The following is a 9,658-nucleotide window of genomic DNA, read 5'->3' on the forward strand; positions in this document are numbered from 1 at the left end:
GAGAGCATTCAGTGATCTTGTGCATCCATATCTCAACCCATACCCCCCCCCCCAAAAAAAAAAGTCGAAAGAGGAGCTTGAGATGAGGTGGGAGAGAAGAAACTTCTTGATACAAATGGTCCTGTTAATGGATATCTTGGCCTTGAACCCATTTGTTGTCCTGGAACTCCTTCAATTGCATAATTTTTTCTTGAAAATCATGACTAATTTGCAAAATAACTTCCTTGGGCTTGTTCTCTTTTTACCACTTTCTTATTTTCCTTACAAATTCCAGAGCAATAACAGGACCTGATGCAGATGGTGTGTTTTGTCTGGGATCTTGGCACTGGCTGTGGGCAGGAGGAATCTCATATTTTCACGTCAGCTCCCCTCCTGAGCCTTGTTTATCAGGGGGCTCCTGAAGTCACAGGCACAATAGGGCTGTTTGTAATCCAAATTATCTGCAGGGAAGGTGGCAGAGACCTGGCAATGAGCAGAGGGACAATAAATTCCCTTCCAAAGAAAGCTCCACCCCAGCCCTCGAAGCCGCCCCCAGCAGCCATCTGAAAGGTGATGGTTTTTCCAGTGCAACCTGGAAAAAGGCAGGAATTTAAATGCTGTTTGTCAGCATTGTCACTGATGCCTTGCTACAGGAACCACCCTGTGCCACCCAGGAAGTGTCACCGAGCGGTCCCCAGATCAAGTCATGCTCTTTGTGACATTCCAGCTGGGGAGGAGAAACACAAGCTGGACCTGCTTTAAAGTGTGGATTGAGAGAAGCCAGACAAGCGTGGTGGGAATGAAATATCCATGGATCCGTGTTCCACTCTGCATAAAACCCAACAGGGGTTCAGTGCCTGCCCTGACATTCCAGCGTGATCCCACTCCTGCTCGCCTCTCCGTGCTTCTCTCTTGGCTGTGCAAGGAGCAGCAGGAACCCTGGCTTGCAACTGGGGCCTGTCCAGGCTCTGAGCTCCAAGGACTCAGAGAAACATTTAGGTTGGAAAAGCCCTTTGAGATCATCCATAGTCAGAATCAAGGCTGACATCTTGGGGCAGCATTTCCCTCTGCCCTTGCCTGGCTCCAAGGGGTGACCTGGAGACCAACAGCAGGTTTGTTATCAGTGGAGGTGGACAGAGCCTTACCCCAGCCGTGTGATCCACCCAAAAATCTCTGAGATGCTCAGGCTCACACACAAGAAGTGATCTCCTAAATGCAAAGGGTGGGGAGGTGCAGGGGGCTATAAAACCTCCTGACCCAGTGGGGTCTCCAGCTCCCCACTGGGGAAAAAGAAAAATGCAAAATGCTGAAGACCTCTCTCCAAAAGGGAGTGCTCTGGGTCCAGACCCAGGGTCAAGTAAAATAATTCTGCCAAAAATTAAAATACTGTCCTTGACTTTCTAATTGGTGGAAACTGGCTTCACCTCTCTTCTCTAATACATATTCCCTTGTTTACTAGTCTCAAAGATATTCCTGGGAAAACAGGCCTGGACAGCAGGCAACATAAAGAGATGCTAAAAAGCCCAACACAGCTCTGAAGGACAACCATTCCCAAGCCCCATCACTGGGGCATGTCACATGTCCCAGACAGTCCCATTTCTGCCCAACTCCAAGCCTGTGTCACATCTAAGTCAAGAGGAAAGCAATGAGATTTGGATGAAAATGCTGATTTCTAAGACAGAAATGCAGCTTTTGGAATCAGCAGAATTATCCATGAGCAAATCCCCTTTTTATTGCATCAGAAACCTGTAGGAAAATGAATAGTTTTGTAGGGATAAAATGAAACAATTTCAGTGTTCAGATCTCCGTGGTGCCCCTGATGAGTGAGACAATGAAGATCTGCAAAAGCTGAACTGTTTCTTCATTTTCCCTGGATTTCTCTCTTTTTTTTTTTGGTTGTTGTCAAGGCAGAAGTTTTTGTTAGCCAGGTCTGTGAAATGAAGAAGAATCCTTTGAGCTCAGGAGCTGTTACACTTTGGAGTGCTCAACCTGCCCCAGCCCCGGCAGAGATGGCGATTTCATGCAATTATCATCCCCCGCGCCACACAAGCACGAGCGCCCAGTCCAGGAGCAGAACAGCAAACTCATCATGCCCTATTTAGCAAAATGTTCAGTGCCAACGTGAAATTCTGACCCTCACATTTTATTAAAAGGATTAAATCTTAAAGCAAACTATTTCGGTCCTTCACTAGCTTCTCCCTGGGAAAACTTTCAAGACAATTTTGAGGACCGTGGCAGGATCAAGATGAAACAGTTCTGCCTTTCCATCTTATTTCTTCCAGCTTAGATCCGTTCCTTCCTCCGGTGTGTCCTACCCTGTGGTGTAAGCCTCGATTTGCAGAGGAAGCATCCTTTCCCATAGGCTCATCTTGCTTTTAAATTAAATGTGGGCATTTAAACAGTTTGGGGACAGTTCTGTGGTGGAGATGGACTCAAGCACGGAGCTGGGAGGTCTCCACCGGGTGGAAGGTGCTCCCACTGGGTCACCTGCACAGCTTGGGAAGCCAGAGAAATCTCTTCAAGGCCAGTGGTGCTGGGAAGGCAATTTTACCCCAGTCTGGGTTTGTATCCATCCTGTTTAATCATAAAAATGTACGGTTCCTATTGTATAGGATTGCATATGGATGTAGCAGGGAAGGGCGGGGGGGGGCCCATGTTGGGGTAGATTTGATAGAACAGCTTTGTGTCAAATGAATAGGTAGGTTTATTATAGACTTTCCTTGCTCCAAGCTTCAGATGAGAGAAATCCTATAATCCCGCCCTGCTTTAATACTGGATTAATGTGGATTTGTTAATAAAATGCTAGTGAAATCGAGAATAATTTGTAATTAACTCAAACTTCTACTCCCCGCATCATTTTGAATATTTTTTAATAGAGATGAGGGACAGTTTCTGCGGCTGCACGCACTCTGACAGAGCAGGGCGAGTGGGAATCCTGCTGGAAAAACCCAGAAACCAGCACACCAGCTGGGGTTCATGGCAGGGGAAGCTCTACCCAGATGATGCAGCACACCAGCCACAGCTCTGCTGACCTCGGGAACCAAATTCTGTCACCAAGGGCTGCCCAGATCCAAGGTGTTAACACTTGTGGAGGTAAAATCCAAAGCATTAACCCCAAAACAAGGACTGCACAAACACTGGTGTAACAGCAAGCGAGTGCCACCTGAACAGTGCAGGAGCTGCTGAGCAGGTGTGGCAGGTGGAGAACTGCAGCATTAACACTGCCCAGTGGTAGCCCCTCAAAGCATGGAAAGACCCTGCTCTGTGAAGATGGATTTCAGACAAGATCCTTTTTGGATCTACAAACAGAAATTAAAGACTTGTACCAAAACTGGGGTGGAAAGCCATCCAACACCAAATCCTGCCTCTTGCAATGATTCAAAAATGAACCAAAATGACTAATTTGTTCAAAGATGACCATGCCATGAGGTAGGAGAAAGGCAGAGGAGTAAGATATGGAAAAGGCAATTTTACCCTGGGTAACTTTGGGGAAGGTTTGCATCCACTTGAGTTAATCACAAAAAAAGTCTTGGTTATCCTTTTATATAGGATTGCACAGACCTGCCCTCTCATGGAGCAGTGGGTCAGGAGAGGGGTCAGAGGTGGAGATGGGATGGTCTTCAAGGAACCCCTTGGAGTATTTGTCTTCATTAGACAGAGACCAGTTGTGTCCCTCTGTGGAGAACACACTGCTGGTCTGGGTCCATGGGACAAGGACAATGGGCTGAGTGTCATAAAGGCCGAGTGCTGGATCTGCACTTGGATCACAACAGCCCCATGGAATGCTCAAGGTGTGGGACAGAGTGACTGGAAAGCTGGGGAAGGCCACAGAGGTGTTTGTGACAGCGGCTGGACATGAGCCCAGGTGTGCCCAGGTGGGCAGGAGGCCAGTGGCCCCTGGGCTGTCCCAGCCATGGTGTGTCCAGCAGGCCCAGGGCAGTGACTGTCCCTCTGTGCTGGCACCTGTGAGGCACCTCCAGTCCTGGGGACAGTTCTGGGCCCATCAGTTCAGGAGATTGAGGGGCTGGAGCAGCAGGAGCAGCTGAGGGAGCTGGGAAAGGGGCTCAGCCTGGAGAAAAGGAGGCTCAGGGGGCCCTTCTGGGTGTGCACAACTCCCTGACAGGAGGGGACAGCCAAGGGGGTTGGGCTCTGTTCCCAGGGAACAGGGACATGATGAGAGGAAATGGCTTCAGGTTGTGGAGGGGAGGTTCATGTTGGATATCAGGAGGAATTTCTTCCTGGAAAGGGTGGTCAGGCGTGGAGGGGGCTGCCTAGGGAGGTTTGGAGTCCCCATCTCTGGAGGCATCCAAAGAATGCCTGGAGAAGGCACTCAGTGCTCTGGGTTGGGTAACAAGATGGGGAACAGGCACAGGTTGGATCTGATGATATCGGAAGTCTTTTCCAACATCAGTGACTGTGGGATTCTGTGAGAAGGTGCCATTTATTTTTCCATGGCAAAACCAATTCCCATGAATCTGACAGGGAGCCAGACACACCCAACATGAGTGACATCCAAACAGCTGCTGCAAAGGGAGGGTGCTCCAGAGAAAACCAAGGAAAATCCCTTTCCACTCTAAGCCAGACAGACTCAACTGGTGTCTCAGGTTGGAATTTACAGCATTAACCATCTCTGGCTCTCATTTCAGTCTGGCTTTGACCACTTCACCTGGAGCTCTTATCACTGCCTGCCCTCACCCACAGAGTGGCACTTTGGAAACTTCCCAATCGTTGACCCTCTTCTTGGATCAGACTCACTCACAGTGGGGTCAGCAGTGAAAAACCTCAGGAGAGCAGCATCTGTCCTTCACCATCCTCAGCTCTGGGGACAGCCAGCTGCCAGTGGTGGATAACAAAAATAAAGAGGACTTCTATCCTCTAGGTGAAGTCTTTTAAAGGACTCCCAACCCATAGTTAAGGCTTGGTGTTCGAGGGAGGATTTGTTTCATCTTGGGCTTTGCCTCTTTGTTTCTTCCCTGGCTTTTTTTCAATCTGGACACATTTTACAGCCCAGCAGAAAGGTTTTAAGAGGAATGATGTACAGTGCAAAGCTCAGTAATACCCAGCAGTCCCTTCTCCACTCAGTTTATAAACTCCTGGCCAGCTGGCCTGCCACTTTGGGCACCGCCTCACTTCAGTTATGTCCTTATCCTGTTCCAGCTGCTACTGCAGCAAGTTTGCTCCTCCTTTAGGGGAGAATCCATTCAACTCAATGTGTCTTTCTTTAAGCTGTTGAGAAAGGTCTGTATTTCAGTGGTGAGCCTGCTGTGACATTCCTTGATGGTCTCCTAAATTGCTTGGAGCTTGAATCAGTAAGGTAATACCAACCAATCCTGAAAGACTGTGAGTGCTCCCGTTCGTCTGCAGGGCCTGGCTGAGATCCTTCTGTCCCAGGCTTTGCTGCAAAATTCCCCTGGGAATCCCAGGGGATGTTGTTAGATACCACACAGGTCTGTACAGCTGCCTCCATCATTCCAAGGCCTTTCACTAATTCCCTGCCATTAATTGGTGACATCAAAATCTGAATTTTTTACTACATGGGAACATGTACCAAGATACCTTGAGAAACTGTACCCTGTGTTCAGACCTGTATACACCCATCAACTATTCAGAAAGGTCAAAAAGACCTCGACTTTTTAATTCTGGCAGGACCTGAAGTGGATAGAAACCATTCTGTCAAGTGCTGTAGAGCTCTCTCCTCCTCAGGGAACTTGAGAACAAACCACTTGGCACCCAGCTGATCTCTGCTTTCATTTCTGTCCCTGGCGACTCATTGTGCCTTGAGGTTAAATGAGGTATTTGTGTCTCTAGAGTCCATCTGAAGTCTCAACATTTAATTTGGACAGGTCTTCCATGCACCTTTGTTGTCTGCATTCTTCATACTTTTGTTGTGTGCCGGGTTGGGGTTTTATTCCCCTTTCCCTCCGGCCCGTGGATGGAAGTCTTTGTCTAAGACTACAGTTTGAAAGGTTTGAAGTCTGGACAGTATCATGAGTGTCAGAAGTGCTTCCTCTTGAAAAGAGAGACTTTCTATAGAGAGACCTCAATAACCTTTTATTAGACCAAGAGCTGGAAGAAATGGACAAGTGTTCAGGAGTATGAGCCCCTTTGTACCTCTCCAAAATTCACATTCTCTTTAGAACACCTTGCTTGAAACAGCATTTACACAAAACTCACTCTGCTGAGAGACAATTTCATAAAATCACAGAGTTATTTAGTTTGGAAAAGCTCTCAGAGATCATCAAGTCAAACCATTCTCACAGCACTGCCAAGCCCAGGACCAACACTTGTCCTCAAGTGCAACATCCACATGGCTTTTGAGTCCCTCCAGGGATGGAGACTCCACCATTACCCTGGGCAGCCGTGCCAGGGCTGGGGAGTGCTGCTGGGGAAGAAAATTTCCCTGATATCCAACCTGAACCTCCCCTGGCACAGCTTGAGGCCGTTTCCCCTTGTCTTGTCCCTGCTCCCTGGTGGCAAAGTCTGACACCCACCTTGATAGAACTGGGTCCCCAGGGAAATGGTGGAGTCACCATCCCTGGAATTGTTCCAGAAATGAGTAGATGTGGCACTTCATGGTAGGGTTTAAGGGTGGGATTCAGTCAAGGGTTGGACTTGATGGTCTTGGAGGTCTTTTCCCACCTTAAGGATTCTCTGATCCTGTTCCTGAGAGATTCTTCCTTTATCCAAAGGTTGTTCCCTCCAGTACCAGAAGGACATTTCTTTAAGGTTAAAGGATTAAGGATTCCAGATTTATCTGGAATCTCAAATAATATTCCCCACTCCAGCCTCTTGGAATGTGTGCTCCAGCTTGATGATGCTTGTTTTCCTGTTTGCCAAGCACATCTGATTCCCACGTGGATCTGAAGGAAAACCAGTGCAGGCTGAGCTCACAAAAGCTCTGCAAACCAGAAAAAAAGGCAAATTATTTTCTATATCTCTATCGTGGCTTCTCTTATTCATGTCAGCTCTAAATTACGTGGCCATGATCTTTCTAATCTCTCTTTGCATGGACGTCTTTCCATGCCCTTAATAATTTCCTTTGCCCTCCCCTAGACCTTTCCCGTGTCTGCATTCCGAGGCAGGGAGGTCGGAATAGGGAACATTATTCCGAGTGAATGTGTATCATAAGTTCTGTAATTCCATTATTCCATTACAGCATTTTCAATATTATTCCCTCTTTTTGAATACAGCCTGGCATTTCCTTGGTTTTCTGGATCACCAACGCATTTCGAGATTGCACTGAGCTCTTGGCAAAGGCAACCAGGATTTGTAAAAACAATGCAATTTTTGTAGTTTTGGTTTTTATTTTATTTATTTTTTCATGAGGATTCTCTGCTTGGGGCCCAGTTCCAAAAAAAATGAATCCTCAGTGCTAAAAGGGTGGGTCCTTTCCCTATGGTTCTTGCTGAGCTCTCTGCTATGGGATGGGAGAAGGTCAGATGCTTTTGCAGATTTCCTTCTCTCACTCTGAAAGACTTGGTCTGCTCTAAGATTCTCTGAGGGAGTTTAAAATTGGGGCCACCCTATTTTTTGGCATTCCTTTGATGGCCTGGGACAAAGTGATTTGGAGGAGGTTTCTATGGGTGATGAAGCAGGCAGGTGAAAACCCAAATGACATTAAAAATCTCTATTCTAAACACAAAGTTCTCTCCTGTAATTATTGTCAACATGAACTGAGTCATTCCCATTTTATAACAGACTAAGGAAAAACTCCTTCCTGAAGGAAGGGTGCAGAGAAGGAGTCATGTGTCCAAAGGGAGGTTTGCTCTGCCTAACCTCTAAGGCTGTCTTCTCTTCTTCTCCAGGATAGGAGAGGAAAAATTCAGCTGGCATCTTCAGCTTCTCTACCTTATTATGTGCTGAGAATAAAACAGCTGGGGGTGGATGTAAGAGGGAGCTCAGGGAAAAGAAAATCTGAACTTCCAGCTTCCAGCTTCAGCTTTTCCCTCCCAGCCATGTAACCAGTGGCTCTGAGGAGGCACGGTACATTTCAGGAGGCTCTCAGTGAGGTTTTAATGCTCTTAAATGCAAGGAAAGACAGGGATCATGGAACCACTCAATCACTGAGTTTGGAAAAGAGCTCCCAGATCACGGAATCCAACCTGTGCCTGATCCCCACCTTGTCACCCAGACCAGAGCAGCGAGTGCCACATCCAATTGTTTCTTGAACACTTCCGGGGGTGAGGACTCCACCGCCTCCCTGGGGCTGCTTCAGTTTCCTGACCACCTTTTCCATAAAGAGTTTCATCCTGATGCCCAGCCTGAACCTCCCCTGGCACAGCTTGAGGCTGTTTCCTCTTCTCCTGACAAATGATGCTCAATGCCATCATGGCTCAAACTCAAGGGCCAGCTCTTCAGGCACATGTGAGAGTTTTCATTTGCTCAGGTCCAGGATTCATCAAGAGTTTGGAGTTCTCATGACCTTAATTTTGTTGCAGTTGAGAAGACAGACACCTAGAGCATGGCTTTGGGTAACTGCAAGAAAACCAAATCCAACTATTTTCAGCATGAAAGATGTCTTGTGGTTTGTGGCGGGGAGCTGGTCAGATCTCCTGCTGCAGTCTCCAGGGGAGGGGATTCCCAGTGCTGGCTGTGGAGGTTCAGGGACGTGAGTCAGATCTCAGATGACCACTGAAAACAGTAAAATTGCCATGGAAGAGATGCTGTGCTGGGACTTGGACATCTCTGAGATGACAAGTTAAAGAACTTGAAGATGCTGGTGTGCAGGACAGCTCTAGTTTGGGGACATGGGCAGGAGGGCACCCCAGTGGAACTGGCTGCCTTGGGACTCCCCCTTCCAGATCCTGCCCAGGCTGTTGGAGATCATTTTGTTCATCCCAAGTCCTGCTGCTTCTAAGGCTGAGCCTCTGAACAGGCAATGACTTTGCCTCCTGGGTCTAACGATCAAGAGACTCAACATTCAATTAGGCAGAGATCCCAGGAGTGTCTGACCAGTCTGCAATGCTATAGGAGGAGTCCTTAGGACCTTAGATCAGACCATCAGCACGACCAATTAATGCTAACGCTACTGGCCTTGTTAATTGTGATGGAGCTCCCCAAGGGGACCAGGACTAAATGAGCAATACATATCAAAGAGGAACTGAAAAGCCATTATGTATTATTGTCTCTTTGTTGATTTGAGGAGGATGTGATGAACTAGGTACTAATTACATTAAAAAACACTGTGTTCTAAACCAATCTCTCCTCTAATTAATGTCGACATAAACGGAGCCATTCCCGTTTTATAGCAGAGGAAGCCATTCAGTTACCGTGGGTAGCACATGCAGGGCAGCTCTGGGATGAACACTATTAACATGTTTTGGCCAGGGAGACGGGAATTTCCAGTCCCAAAGCACTGAACAGAGGTGCAGGTAAGATCAGGGTCCCCCAGCAGCATTCCATGGAGTCCCACATCATCCCACACTGTCCCTGTGCCCGCAGACGCTGCCATGTATGTCCATCACACAAAGCAATTTTTCCTCAGCACCAGGAAAGTTCCCCTTTCCACTTAAATGGCTTTTTTTTTTTTCCTGATTCATTTTTACTTTATTTTATTTTATTTTTTTATTTATTTCCCTTCTGTATCCTTTTCAATCTGGAAAGTGACTTGGCCTCTCTTCCCCCCATCTATTTTCCTCCTGCCACTATTCAGTTTAGGCATGAAACACAGAACTAGATT

At 47.3% G+C, this 9,658-nt stretch overlaps 1 long non-coding RNA gene across 1 annotated transcript; it reads left to right on the top strand.

Annotated features, from left to right (window-relative positions):
* The first annotated feature begins 3,792 nt into the window (after positions 1–3,792).
* Positions 3,793–7,622, top strand: LOC111933657 (uncharacterized). The gene is made up of 2 exons (XR_002866817.2): positions 3,793–3,944; positions 4,626–7,622. It is a non-coding gene; the product is annotated as an uncharacterized LOC111933657 (long non-coding RNA).
* The last annotated feature ends 2,036 nt before the right edge of the window (positions 7,623–9,658 follow it).

The sequence above is a fragment of the Cyanistes caeruleus genome, chromosome 10 (assembly GCF_971803275.1).
Source record: "Cyanistes caeruleus chromosome 10, bCyaCae1.hap1.1, whole genome shotgun sequence".
NCBI classification, from domain to species: Eukaryota; Metazoa; Chordata; class Aves; order Passeriformes; family Paridae; genus Cyanistes; species Cyanistes caeruleus.